General features: G+C 45.7%; 5 pseudogenes; all 5 read right to left on the reverse strand.

Moving 5' to 3' along the window:
• Positions 1-5013: 5013 nt before the first annotated feature.
• On the reverse strand, positions 5014-5131 carry LOC134896547 (5S ribosomal RNA; annotated as a pseudogene).
• A 144-nt stretch (positions 5132-5275) lies between these two features.
• Positions 5276-5393, reverse strand: LOC134894123 (5S ribosomal RNA; annotated as a pseudogene).
• Positions 5394-7939: 2546 nt separating this feature from the next.
• On the reverse strand, positions 7940-8057 carry LOC134894125 (5S ribosomal RNA; annotated as a pseudogene).
• Positions 8058-13934: 5877 nt separating this feature from the next.
• Positions 13935-14052, reverse strand: LOC134896548 (5S ribosomal RNA; annotated as a pseudogene).
• A 144-nt stretch (positions 14053-14196) lies between these two features.
• On the reverse strand, positions 14197-14314 carry LOC134897103 (5S ribosomal RNA; annotated as a pseudogene).
• Between the last annotated feature and the right edge of the window lie 1121 nt (positions 14315-15435).

Here is a 15435-nt window from a genome sequence, read left to right on the forward strand (position 1 = left end):
AGACCCCCCCTCCTGGTGCCTAACCTTAACAGTTATCAGGGTTCCAGCGTCGGTCACATGAATGCCAGCATCCGTCCATCAGGATGCTAAATGTATCCCGCAGAAGGTAACAGAAATGACTGCAGGTGGATGTAATTGTTAAAACCAGAGCAGCAGGTATTGTACAGCATAAAATGTATACACAGAATATACAGAATATAAAATGTGGCCGCTGGTAGCTGACCACTGATGTTCTCAGTCTGACTGACATACACACTGACAAATACATTGACACACGCACACTAACACTCACACACACACTCTGACATACAAACTGACACACACACTTACTGACACACGCACACACCTTACAGCACTTTCTCCTTCGTGGCCTGTTTCCTGGCTCCTTCATCTTGCTGCCTCCCTCCGTCATGGCAGAGCTCTACATGATGGCACGTAATACATACGTATTCCCGGCAGAAGGGATGCCGGCTGTCAATATCCTGACAGCGGCATCCCGCCCACCACAATGCTGGCAGCGGGGCAAGCTCAAAGATTCCCTTTGCGGGTGCGGTGGAAAGTCAGGCGTGGCCTAATCACAGACCCCTCGTGGTCACGTCCCATTTTATAAAATCCCCCTCTGTCCAATTCAGCAGGTACATGAAGTCGGTCGGGAGTGGACATACGGGACCTGCCCAGTGACAGGTGCCTCAGAAAACTGCCACAGGCTCTAGGCTAGGCATGCATGCACCTAGGCATGCCAAATACCCTAGGCATTTGCCTAGGTGCCTATGCCTAGGGCAGGCTCTGAATATATCAACCAGGCAAAGGGGTCTATTTACTAAGTCTTGGATGCAGATAAAGTGGACGGAGATAAAGTACAAAGGGGTATATGCAATTCCGGGCGAATTGCAGCACTTTTTCGCCCGTTTTAAATTCGACACAATTCGACCGTTGAATTCCGGCAGGTGGGTGCCGGAATTCAACATATTCAATAAAAACGAATTCGACAGTCCCGCTGTCAAAAAACGGCCGATTTGACGGATTTTGATTAGATTTTTAAAAATGTTTAAAAAACGGAAAAAAAATGTAAAAAACCCGATCAAAAATTGCGTGGGGTCCCCCCTTCTAAGCATAACCAGCCTCGGGCTCTTTGAGCCGGTCCTGGTTGCCAAAATACGGGGGGAAAAATGACAGGGGATCCCCCGTATTTTAAGAACCAGCACCGTTCTCTGCGCCTGGTCCTGGTGCAAAACACACGGGGGACAAAAAGAGTAGGAGTCCCCCGTATTTTTTGTACCAGCACCGGGCTCCACTAGCTGGACAGATAATGCCACAGCCGGGGGTCACTTTTATACAGCGCCCTGCGGCCGTGGCATTAAATACCAACTAGTCACCCCTGGCCGGGGTACCCTGGAGGAGTGGGGACCCCTTCAATCAAGGGGTCCCCCCCAGCCACCCAAGGGCCAGGGGTGAAGCCCGAGGCTGTCCCCCCCATCCAAGGGCTGCGGATGGGGGGCTGATAGCCTTGTTGAAAATGTAAGAATATTGTTTTTTGCAGAAGAACTACAAGTCCCAGCAAGCCTTCCCGCAAGCCGGTACTTGGAGAACCATAAGTACCAGCATGCGGGGGGAAAACGGGCCCGCTGGTACCTGTAGTTCTACTGCAAATAAAATACCCAAATAAAAACAGGACACAGACACCGTGAAAGTATAACTTTATTACATACATGCCGACACACATACTTACCTATGTTGACACGCCGACTCTGGCCTCGTCTCCAATGTCGACGTCCGGGGTACCTGAAAATAAAATTATACTCACCTGATCCAGTGTCCAGTTCTTTTATTATAATCCACGTACTTGGCAAAACAAAAAAAACGCATTTTCCCGAACCAGACGGACTGAAAGGGGTCCCATGTTTACACATGGGACCCCTTTCCCCGAATGCAGAGACCCCCTGTGACTCCTGTCACAGAAAGGTCCCTTCAGCCAATCAGGAAGCGCCACTTCGTGGCACTCTCCTGATTGGCTTTGCGCGTCTGAGCTGGCAGACAGCACATCGCACAGCTCCCTCCATTAGTTTCAATGGTGGGAACTTTGTGGTCAGCGGTGGGGTTACCCGCGGTCAGCCGCTGACCGCGGGTGACCTCACCGCTGATCGCAAAGTTCCCACCATTTAAGATAATGGAGGGGGCTGTGCGATGCGCGTCTGACAGCTCCGACGCGCATACAGCCAATCAGGAGAGTGCCACGAAGTGGCGCTTCCTGATTGGCTGAAGGGACCTTTCTGTGACAGGAGTCATGGGGGGTCTCTGCATTCGGGGACAGGGGTCCCATGTGTAAACATGGGACCCCTTTCAGTCCGTCTGGTTTGGGTAAATACGTTTTTTTGTTTTGCCAAGTACGTGGATTATAATAAAAGAACTGGACACTGGATCAGGTGAGTATAATTTTATTTTCAGGTACCCCGGACGTCGACATTGGAGACGAGGCCAGAGTCGGCGTGTCAACATAGGTAAGTATGTGTGTCGGCATGTATGTAATAAAGTTATACTTTCACGGTGTCTGTATCCTGTTTTTATTTGGGTATTTTTTTTGCAGTAGAACTACAGGTACCAGCGGGCCCGTTTCCCCCCGCATGCTGGTACTTGTGGTTCTCCAAGTACCGGCTTGCTGGGACTTGTAGTTCTTCTGCAAAAAACAATATTCTTACATTTTTACACATGGCTATCAGCCCCCCATCCGCAGCCCTTGGATGGGGGGGGCAGCCTCGGGCTTCACCCCTGGCCCTTGGGTGGCTGGGGGGGGACCCCTTGATTGAAGGGGTCCCCACTCCTCCAGGGTACCCCGGCCAGGGGTGACTAGTTGGGTATTTAATGCCACGGCCGCAGGGCGCTGTATAAAAGTGACCCCCGGCTGTGGCATTATCTGTCCAGCTAGTGGAGCCCGGTGCTGGTACAAAAAATACGGGGGACCCCAACTCTTTTTGTCCCCCGTATATTTTGCACCAGGACCAGGCGCAAAGCCCGGTGCTGGTTGTTAAAATACGGGGGATCCCCTGTCATTCCCCCCCCCCCGTATTTTGGCAACCAGGACCGGCTCAAAGAGCCCGAGGCTGGTTATGCTTAGGAGGGGGGACCCCACGCATTTTTTTTTCTGATTTTTACACCATTCCATTAAAAAAATTAAAAAATAAATAAATAATATTTTAAAAAATATATAAATAATACTTGTGCCTCCTAAATAGACAAACGAAGTACCTAATCCCTTCTAATATAAATAGATATGCGATTACCAATAAAAAAAACACAAAAAAACATGTTTTATTAGATTCCGCCAGCAAAGTGTGGCGGATTGAAAATGACGAATTTACTGTCTAAAAGCACTGTTGTCGAATTTACAATCTTCAATTGAATATACTTTTGTCGAAATGCCGCATTTGTACCATTGCAGAAATGTCGATTTTGACAAATGTCGAATTTCAAAAAGTCAAATTTGGAATGGCCGTTTTTTTGGCGAAAAAGTACTGTATTGCATTGTCGAAATTTTTTTTGGGGCGAAAATGTCCCGTTTTTCGACATTTTCGGGAATTCGACCGCAATTGCATATACCCCAAAGGCAATCGGTTCCTAACTGTCATTTTTCAAACACAGGGGTCTATTCATGTAGCCGTGAAAAGAGTGGATAAAAGGACGAGTGGAGAAGTTGCTTATAGCAACCAATCAGCTTTGAAGGAAGCCGTTATCAAGTATAATCTACAAAATGTAAGGGAGATGCTCATTGGTTGCCATTGGCAACTTCTCCACTGGTCTGTTTCTCCACTCTTTTCACAGCTTCATGAATAGACTGTGGAATGGCAGTGGATTGGCTGGTACTTTATCTCCATCCAAGGCTTAGTACATAGACCCCAAATTAATTTACCAGCTTGGACACACACAACTCTGAATTTACAGGTTTATTGGACATAGAGAGGACAGCAATGAACATGTCTGTATTTTATTAAATAATGTTAAAAAAAATATATGCTGAAATAAACCTATCTAATTATCTGAAACTTCCCATCCAGTTACACCTCTTACAAATTCCATTTCAACCACTTGTAAGATATGTATTACAACTAGAGATGTGGACACTTTTCGTGTTTTGTGTTTTGCTTTTGGATCTGGATCCCCGCTCGTGTTTTGGATCTGGATTGGTTTTGCCAAAACTTTCCTTTCTGGTTTTGGTTTTGGCTCTGGATGATATTTGAAAAAAACATAAAAACAGCTAAAATCACAGAATTTGGTGGCAATTTTGATCCTACGGCATTATTAACCTCAAAAACATTAATTTCCACTCATCTCCAGTCTATTCCGAAAACCTAGAATGTATTTAGTGTGGAACCGCACTAGTCCAACAATTTTACTAAGGTACAGAAAATGAAGGTTGTAAATGAAAAACCAATATACATGCAGTTATCAAGTTAATCTTAAGCTGCTAATGATTGGCGGTGCTCCCAGGAATTTTGTGGATTGGACTACAATTGGAAAGGAGAGAAAAGACAAAAAACCCTTGTTTGGGAGCACTCATTTGGTGTAATCAATGTGGTATGTATAAAAGAAAGAAATGAAATAAAACTTAACCTTTAATTATTTCTTGAATAAAAGAACTAATGGAAACTAAATTTGAGACTCATGTCTAATGTTTGCTAATAAAAAACTTGTTTACCTTTTTAACACATGAGGTACAAGATAATTGAAAAAGGTGAAAATATCAAAGAAAATAATATATTATCTCTCTCTCTCTCTCTCTCTCTCTCTCTCTCTCTCTCTCTATATATATATATATATATATATATATATATATATGAAATTATGGATGCCATATGGTCCAATTGGAATCAAAGGTATCCAGAAAAATCACTGTACATGCCCTAAATGTAGGTATGACTGGTAACGTATTGTGGTTACAATGTTAATCTCAAGATTTGAGTACCAAAGAGGTGAGAAGAACAATGATTTGAATGTGTTGAAGGTTTCCTTTGGGATAAAGGCCCACTGCACCTGGTATTCTCAGGAGGTTTCCCTTCCTGATACTGACCAGGCCATGCCTGCTTAGCTTCCGAGATCGGACAAGATCGGGCGTATTCAGGGTAGTATGGCCGTGGGCCGTAGTTAAGATAGAAGGAAGAAAAGAAGGTGGGGAGGGAGGCCACTTCTACTATCTGTACTGTACATAAATCAGAACCATGAATAGTCCAAAAAAGTTTTTCCAGAAGTGAGAGTGTAGAAAATAAGTCTTTCCCTTGAAAAAGGCCCACTGCACCTGGTATTCTCAGGAGGTTCCCCTTCCTAGTACTGACCAGGCCATACCTGCTTAGCTTCCGAGATCGGACAAGATCGGGCGTATTCAGGGTAGTATGGCCGTGGGCCAATATGAAGGAAATATGAATGAATGGAAAGACGCACTCTGTTTTCTGTACTTCACATCTAATAAAGACTAAAAATAGTCTGAAATGGTATTTCCAGATAAGAGTGTGTATGGATAGTTTAAGGATGGAGAAGAAAAGACACAATGAAAAAAATTGAAGAAATTTGGAAAAATATATATGAAAATACAGGATATGTGTCTTCTGATAAGAGATAAACAATCAGGGTTCTGAAGAAATGTACAAGTATTTTTGTAACGCACTATAATACACTAACAATAAATGTGGAGTATTACAAATAAGTGCTTACAGAAAAATAATAGAAAGTTTGTGTACTGTACATACAGAGCTGAACCAATTGACTGATAAATTAAGAGCTCAAGGCTGGCTCGCAAAAGATTAAATAACAAATAATGCTCCGTTTCTCGTTCCCTGAAAGGAAACCAAATTGATAAATGATCGTGTGTTAGTTTTGAGCTCAAGGCTGGCTCATGTAAGATGCACAAAATCTTGTAGTATCCTCTTAGGAGAGACAAAAAAATGTATATATATACATAAATAAAGAAAGAAATATAGCAATAACATTGAAATCAAATATTACCATAAATACACCACACTGATGTGGTATGCTGATTAATCTAGTGTTGATGTCAAATAACTTTGAAGTCAGATTTAACCATAAGCACACCACACTGACGTGGTATGCTGATTAATCTAGTGTCGATATCAAGGTTAAATACCTTAATCTAGTGCATAATCATTTGGGCATGAGCGGGAAAATGGTACAGTATAAGTAATTTGTGGTCCTATGGGACGATACTGTACATGTTATTCCTGCAGGTATGGTGTATTACTGCAGTAATTGACAATTTTCTGGGATAGAGATATATAAACACAATTAAACCCTGGTGGTCTAGTGTCCGTTACTGCAGCCGCAAGGTGTGCGGCCAGTGCTGTCCTGGTATCCTCTCACGATGTCCCGCTGCAGTGATGAGCGCGGCCGCCCGCTTCCGGACTGGGCGTTGCCGCAATGACGTCACGTCGCTCTCGTGACCAAGCCCAATCAGGTTAAACGTACGCCGAGAACGTCCTCAGTGACGTCATTGCGGCAACGCCCAGTCCGGAAGCGGGCGGCCGCGCTCATCACTGCAGCGGGACATCGTGAGAGGATAAAAAGAGAGGACAAAAAGAGTAGGAGTCCCCCGTATTTTTTGTACCAGCACCGGGCTCCACTAGCTGGACAGATAATGCCACAGCCGGGGGTTACTTTTATACAGCGCCCTGCGGCCGTGGCATTAAATACCCAACTAGTCGCCCCTGGCCGGGGTACCCTGGAGGAGTGGGGACCCCTTCAATCAAGGGGTCCCCCCCAGCCACCGAAGGGCCAGGGGTGAAGCCCGAGGCTGTCCCCCCCATCCAAGGGCTGCGGATGGGGGGCTGATAGCCTTGTTGAAAATGTAAGAATATTGTTTTTTGCAGAAGAACTACAAGTCCCAGCAAGCCTCCCTGCAAGCCGGTACTTGGAGAACCATAAGTACCAGCATGCAGGGGGAAACGGGCCCGCTGGTACCTGTAGTTCTACTGCAAATAAAATACCCAAATAAAAACAGGACACAGACACCGTGAAAGTATAACTTTATTACATACATGCCGACACACATACTTACCTATGTTGACACGCCGACTCTGGCCTCGTCTCCAATGTCAACGTCCGGGGTACCTGAAAATAAAATTATACTCACCTGATCCAGTGTCCAGTTCTTTTATTATAATCCACGTACTTGGCAAAACAAAAAAACGCATTTTCCTGAACCAGACGGACTGAAAGGGGTCCCATGTTTACACATGGGACCCCTTTCCCCGAATGCAGAGACCCCCCGTGACTCCTGTCACAGAAAGGTCCCTTCAGCCAATCAGGAAGCGCCACTTCGTGGCACTCTCCTGATTGGCTTTGCGCGTCTGAGCTGGCAGACAGCGCATCGCACAGCTCCCTCCATTAGTTTCAATGGTGGGAACTTTGCGGTCAGCGGTGGGGTTACCCGCGGTCAGCCACTGACTGCGGGTGACCTCACCGCTGATCGCAAAGTTCCCACAATTGAAGATAATGGAGGGGGCTGTGCGATGCGCGTCTGACAGCTCCGACGCGCATACAGCCAATCAGGAGAGTGCCACGAAGTGGCGCTTCCTGATTGGCTGAAGGGACCTTTCTGTGACAGGAGTCATGGGGGGTCTCTGCATTCGGGGAAAGGGGTCCCATGTGTAAACATGGGACCCCTTTCAGTCCGTCTGGTTCGGGTAAATGCGTTTTTTTGTTTTGCCAAGTACGTGGATTATAATAAAAGAACTGGACACTGGATCAGGTGAGTATAATTTTATTTTCAGGTACCCCGGACGTCGACTATTGCCGTAGTTAAGATAGAAGGAAGAAAAGAAGGTGGGGAGGGAGGCCACTTCTACTATCTGTACTGTACATAAATCAGAACCATGAATAGTCCAAAAAAGTTTTTCCAGAAGTGAGAGTGTAGAAAATAAGTCTTTTCCTTGAAAAAGGCCCACTGCACCTGGTATTCTCAGGAGGTTCCCCTTCCTAGTACTGACCAGGCCATACCTGCTTAGCTTCCGAGATCGGACAAGATCGGGCGTATTCAGGGTAGTATGGCCGTGGGCCAATATGAAGGAAATATGAATGAATGGAAAGATGCACTCTGTTTTCTGTACTTCACATCTAATAAAGACTAAAAATAGTCTGAAATGGTATTTCCAGATAAGAGTGTGTATGGATAGTTTAAGGATGGAGAAGAAAAGACACATTGAAAAAAATAGAAGAAATTTGGAAAAATATATATGTTAATACAGGATATGTGTCTTCTGATAAGAGATAAACAATCAGGGTTCTGAAGAAATGTACAAGTATGCTGATTAATCTAGTGTTGATGTCAAATAACTTTGAAGTCAGATTTAACCATAAGCACACCACACTGATGTGGTATGCTGATTAATCTAGTGTCGATATCAAGGTTAAATACCTTAATCTAGTGCATAATCATTTGGGCATGAGCGGGAAAATGGTACAGTATAAGTAATTTGTGGTCCTATGGGACGATACTGTACATGTTATTCCTGCAGGTATGGTGTATTACTGCAGTAATTGACAATTTTCTGGGAGAGAGATATATAAACACAATTAAACCCTGGTGGTCTAGTGTCCGTTACTGCAGCCGCAAGGTGTGCGGCCAGTGCTGTCCTGGTATCCTCTCACGATGTCCCGCTGCAGTGTTGAGCGCGGCCGCCCGCTTCCGGACTGGGCGTTGCCGCAATGACGTCACGTCGCTCTCGTGACCAAGCCCAATCAGGTGAAACGTACGTCGAGAACGTCCTCAGTGACGTCATTGCGGCAACGCCCAGTCCGGAAGCGGGCGGCCGCGCTCATCACTGCAGCGGGACATCGTGAGAGGATAAAAAGAGAGGACAAAAAGAGTAGGAGCCCCCCGTATTTTTTGTACCAGCACCGGGCTCCACTAGCTGGACAGATAATGCCACAGCCGGGGGTTACTTTTATACAGCGCCCTGCGGCCGTGGCATTAAATACCAAACTAGTCACCCCTGGCCGGGGTACCCTGGAGGAGTGGGGACCCCTTCAATCAAGGGGTCCCCCCCAGCCACCCAAGGGCCAGGGGTGAAGCCCGAGGCTGTCCTCCCCATCCAAGGGCTGCGGATGGGGGGCTGATAGCCTTGTTGAAAATGTAAGAATATTGTTTTTTTTGCAGAAGAACTACAAGTCCCAGCAAGCCTCCCCGCAAGCCGGTACTTGGAGAACCATAAGTACCAGCATGCGGGGGGAAACGGGCCCGCTGGTACCTGTAGTTCTACTGCAAATAAAATACCCAAATAAAAACAGGACACAGACACCGTGAAAGTATAACTTTATTACATACATGCCAACACACATGTTGACACGCCGACTCTGGCCTCGTCTCCAATGTCGACGTCCGGGGTACCTGAAAATAAAATTATACTCACCTGATCCAGTGTCCAGTTCTTTTATTATAATCCACGTACTTGGCAAAACAAAAAAACGCATTTTCCCGAACCAGACGGACTGAAAGGGGTCCCATGTTTACACATGGGACCCCTTTCCCCGAATGCAGAGACCCCCCGTGACTCCTGTCACAGAAAGGTCCCTTCAGCCAATCAGGAAGCACCACATCGTGGCACTCTCCTGATTGGCTTTGCACGTCTGAGCTGGCAGACAGCGCATCGCACAGCTCCCTCCATTTCAATGGTGGGAACTTTGCGGTCAGCGGTGGGGTTACCCGCGGTCAGCCACTGACCGCGGGTGACCTCACCGCTGATTGCAAAGTTCCCACCATTGAAGATAATGGAGGGGGCTGTGCGATGCGCGTCTGACAGCTCCGACGCGCATACAGCCAATCAGGAGAGTGCCACGAAGTGGCGCTTCCTGATTGGCTGAAGGGACCTTTCTGTGACAGGAGTCATGGGGGGTCTCTGCATTCGGGGATAGGGGTCCCATGTGTAAACATGGGACACCTTTCAGTCCGTCTGGTTCGGGTAAATGCGTTTTTTTGTTTTGCCAAGTACGTGGATTATAATAAAAGAACTGGACACTGGATCAGGTGAGTATAATTTTATTTTCAGGTACCCCGGACGTCGACATTGGAGACGAGGCCAGAGTCGGCGTGTCAACATAGGTAAGTATGTGTGTCGGCATGTATGTAATAAAGTTATACTTTCACGGTGTCTGTGTCCTGTTTTTATTTGGGTATTTTTTTTGCAGTAGAACTACAGGTACCAGCGGGCCCGTTTCCCCCGCGCATGCTGGTACTTGTGGTTCTCCAAGTACCGGCTTGCGGGGGAGGCTTGCTGGGACTTGTAGTTCTTCTGCAAAAAAACAATATTCTTACATTTTTACACATGGCTATCAGCCCCCCATCCGCAGCCCTTGGATGGGGGGGACAGCCTCGGGCTTCACCCCTGGCCCTTGGGTGGCTGGGGGGGACCCCTTGATTGAAGGGGTCCCCACTCCTCCAGGGTACCCCGGCCAGGGGTGACTAGTTGGTATTTAATGCCACGGCCGCAGGGCGCTGTATAAAAGTGACCCCCGGCTGTGGCATTATCTGTAAATGAAAAACCAATATACATGCAGTTATCAAGTTAATCTTAAACTGCTAATGATTGGCGGTGCTCCCAGGAATTTTGTAGATTGGACTACAATTGGAAAGGAGAGAAAAGACAAAAAACCCTTGTTTGGGAGCACTCATTTGGTGTAATCAATGTGGTATGTATAAAAGAAAGAAATGAAATAAAACTTAACCTTTAATTGTTTCTTGAATAAAAGAACTAATGGAAACTAAATTTGAGTCTCATGTCTAATGTTTGCTAATAAAAAACTTGTTTATCTTTTTAACACATGAGGTACAAGATAATTGAAAAAGGTGAAAATATCAAAGAAAATAATATATTATATATATCTCTCTCTATGGGGTAAATTTACTAACATTCGTAATTTTCGGAAAAAGGTCAAAGTTCAAACACGAATGACATCGAAAGTGTAAAACTGCAACTTTTTGAATTTATTACGCCTAATTTACTAAGCTGTCGTATTCGGATTTTTCATTTGTTCCGATGTCGATGTAATTCGTGTTTCTTTCCTGTTTTTTACGGCAGTGATTAGCAAAACACTGCTGACTTTATCACAATGAATCTCGGCCGGATCTGTGTGATCCGTGCTGGGGTTCATTTTTTTTTTTTTTTTTTTAAATAAACACTGTAAAACTTAAAAAAAAATTGCGTGGGGTCCCCCCTCCCATGCATAACCAGCCTCGGGCTCTTTGAGCCGATCCTGGTTGCAGAAATATGGGGGAAAAAATGACATGGGTTCCCCCATATTTAAGCAACCAGCATCGGGCTCTGCGCCTGGTCCTGGTTCCAAAAATACGGGGGACAAAAAGAGTAGGGGTCCCCCGTATTTTTAAAACCAGCACCGGGCTCCACTAGCTGGACAGATAATGCCACAGCCGGGGGTCACTTTTATATAGTGCCCTGCGGCCGTGGCATCAAAAATCCAACTAGTCACCCCTGGCCGGGGTACCCTGGGGGAGTGGGGACCCCTTCAATCAAGGGGGCCCCCCCCAGCCACCCAAGGGCCAGGGGTGAAGCCCGAGGCTGTCCCCCCCCATCCAATGGGCTGCGGATGGGGAGGCTGATAGCCTTTTGTGATAATGAAAATATATTGTTTTTAGTAGCAGTACTACAAGGCCCAGCAAGCCTCCCCCGCATGCTGGTACTTGGAGAACCACAAGTACCAGCATGCAGCGGAAAAACGGGCCCGCTGGTACCTGTAGTACCTATTACTAAAAAAATACCCAAAAAAAGACAAGACACACACACCGTGAAAGTAAAGATTTATTACATACATCCACACAAACATACATACATACTTACCTTATGTTCACACGAGGGTCTGTCCTCTTCTCCAGTAGAATCCAAGGGGTACCTGTTGAATAAATTCTACTCACCAGATCCCGGGTCCCAGGGTCCTCGGGGCAACCATTTGTAATCTAGGTACTTGAATAAAATAACAAAACGGATACCCGAGCCACGAACTGAAAGGGGCCCCATGTTTTCACATGGGACTCCTTTCCCCGAATGCCAGAAACCCACTCTGACTTCTGTCTAAGTGGGTTTCTTCAGCCAATCAGGGAGCGCCACGTTGTAGCACTCTCCTGATCGGCTGTGTGCTCCTGTACTGAGTGACAGGCGGCACACGGCAGTGTTACAATGTAGCGCCTATGCGCTCCATTGTAACCAATGGTGGGAACTTTCTGCTCAGCGGTGACGTCACTTTAGGTCAACCGCAGGGCAGAAAGTTCCCACCATTGGTTACAATGGAGCGCATAGGCGCTACATTGTAACACTGCCGTGTGCCGCCTGTCACTCAGTACAGGAGCACACAGCCGATCAGGAGAGTGCTACAACGTGGCGCTCCCTGATTGGCTGAAGAAACCCACTTAGACAGAAGTCAGAGTGGGTTTCTGGCATTCGGGGAAAGGAGTCCCATGTGAAAACATGGGGCCCCTTTCAGTTCGTGGCTCGGCTCTCCGTTTTGTTATTTTATTCAAGTACCTGGATTACAAATGGTTGCCCCGCGGACCCTGGGACCCTGGATCTGGTGAGTAGAATTTATTCAACAGGTACCCCTTGGATTCTACTGGAGAAGAGGACCGACCTGCGTGTCAACATAAGGTATGTATGTATGTATGTTTGTGTGCATGTATGTAATAAATCTTTACTTTCACGGTGTGTGTGTCTTGTCTTTTTTTGGGTATTTTTTTAGTAATAGTACTACAGGTACCAGCGGGCCCGTTTTTCCGCCGCATGCTGGTACTTGTGGTTCTCCAAGTACCAGCATGCGGGGGAGGCTTGCTGGGCCTTGTAGTACTGCTACTAAAAACAATATCTTTTCATTATCACAAAAGGCTATCAGCCCCCCCATCCGCAGCCCATTGGATGGGGGGGGACAGCCTCGGGCTTCACCCCTGGCCCTTGGGTGGCTGGGGGGGGAAACCCCTTGATTGAAGGGGTCCCCACTCCCCCAGGGTACCCCGGCCAGGGGTGACTAGTTGGATTTTTGATGCCACGGCCGCAGGGCACTATATAAAAGTGACCCCCGGCTGTGGCATTATCTGTCCAGCTAGTGGAGCCCGGTGCTGGTTTTAAAAATACGGGGGACCCCTACTATTTTTGTCCCCCGTATTTTTGGAACCAGGACCAGGCGCAGAGCCCGATGCTGGTTGCTTAAATATGGGGGAACCCCTGTCATTTTCCCCCCCATATTTCTGCAACCAGGATCGGCTCAAAGAGCCCGAGGCTGGTTATGCTTAGTAGGGGGGACCCCACGCAATTTTTTTTGAGAAAATAATCACTTTCCCACCCCATCCCACTGATATACATGCACGGATCTCATGGATCCGTGCATGCCTATCCAATCACGAATAAAAAAAGCAGGTCTGTTTTTTTTAAGCACTTTTTTACGAGTTGTAATTTTTCACGGCAGTGTTTTGTTTTTTTTTGCTTTGCACTTCTTAGTAAATGACCGAGATTCATACTTAAACAGCCGCGTTTTGACCGATGGTGTATTCATTCGTGATTTTTTTCCTAGGACTTCCAAATATTACGAATGCCCTCATCACTGCCGTGATTTGAGTTTAGTAAATTACCGAGATGACACTTTGATGAAAAAACGGCATCTCGGTCAAAATCGGGACCTTAGTAAATTTACCCCTATCTCTCTCTCTCTCTCTCTCTCTCTCTCTCTCTCTCTCTCTCTATATATATATATATGAAATTATGGATGCCATATGGTCCAATTGGAATCAAAGGTATCCAGAAAAATCACTGTACATGCCCTAAATGTAGGTATGACTGGTAACGTATTGTGGTTACAATGTTAATCTCAAGATTTGAGTACCAAAGAGGTGAGAAGAACAATGATTTGAATGTGTTAAAGGTTTCCTTTGGGATAAAGGCCCACTGCACCTGGTATTCTCAGGAGGTTTCCCTTCCTGATACTGACCAGGCCATGCCTGCTTAGCTTCCGAGATCGGACAAGATCGGGCGTATTCAGGGTAGTATGGCCGTGGGCCGTAGTTAAGATAGAAGGAAGAAAAGAAGGTGGCGAGGGAGGCCACTTCTACTATCTGTACTGTACATAAATCAGAACCATGAATAGTCCAAAAAAGTTTTTCCAGAAGTGAGAGTGTAGAAAATAAGTATTTTCCTTGAAAAAGGCCCACTGAACCTGGTATTCTCAGGAGGTTCCCCTTCCTAGTACCGACCAGGCCATGCCTGCTTAGCTTCCGAGATCGGACAAGATCGGGCGTATTCAGGGTAGTATGGCCGTGGGCCAATATGAAGGAAATATGAATGAATGGAAAGACGCACTCTGTTTTCTGTACTTCACGTCTAATAAAGACTAAAAATAGTCTGAAATGGTATTTCCAGATAAGAGTGTGTATGGATAGTTTAAGGATGGAGAAGAAAAGACACAATGAAAAAAATAGAAGAAATTTGGAAAAATATATATGTAAATACAGGATATGTGTCTTCTGATAAGAGATAAACAATCAGGGTTCTGAAGAAATGTACAAGTATTTTTGTAACGCACTATAATACACTAACAATAAATGTGGAGTATTACAAATAAGTGCTTACAGAAAAATAATAGAAAGTTTGTGTACTGTACATACAGAGCTGAACCAATTGACTGATAAATTAAGAGCTCAATGCTGGCTCGCAAAAGATTAAATAACAAATAATGCTCCGTTGCTCGTTCCCTGAAAGGAAACCAAATTGATAAATGATCGTGTGTTAGTTTTGAGCTCAAGGCTGGCTCATGTAAGATGCACAAAATCTTGTAGTATCCTCTTAGAAGAGACAAAAAAAATTATATATATACATAAATAATGAAAGAAATATAGCAATAACATTGAAATCAAATATTACCATAAATACACCACACTGATGTGGTATGCTGATTAATCTAGTGTTGATGTCAAATAACATTGAAGTCAGATTTAACCATAAGCACACCACACTGATGTGGTATGCTGATTAATCTAGTGTCGATATCAAGGTTAAATACCTTAATCTAGTGCATAATCATTTGGGCATGAGCGGGAAAATGGTACAGTATAGGTAATTTGTGGTCCTATGGGACGATACTGTACATGTTATTCCTGCAGGTATGGTGTATTACTGCAGTAATTGACAATTTTCTGGGAGAGAGATATATAAACACAATTAAACCCTGGTGGTCTAGTGTCCGTTACCGCAGCCGCAAGGTGTGCGGCCAGTGCTGTCCTGGTATCCTCTCACGATGTCCCGCTGCAGTGATGAGCGCGGCCGCCCGCTTCCGGACTGGGCGTTGCATCAAAGACGTCACGTCGCTCTCGTGACCAAGCCCAATCAGGTGAAACGTACGTCGAGAACGTCCTCAGTGACGTCATTGCGGCAACGCCCAGTCCGG

Source organism: Pseudophryne corroboree, chromosome 3 (genome assembly GCF_028390025.1).
Source record: "Pseudophryne corroboree isolate aPseCor3 chromosome 3, aPseCor3.hap2, whole genome shotgun sequence".
Lineage (NCBI taxonomy): Eukaryota > Metazoa > Chordata > Amphibia > Anura > Myobatrachidae > Pseudophryne > Pseudophryne corroboree.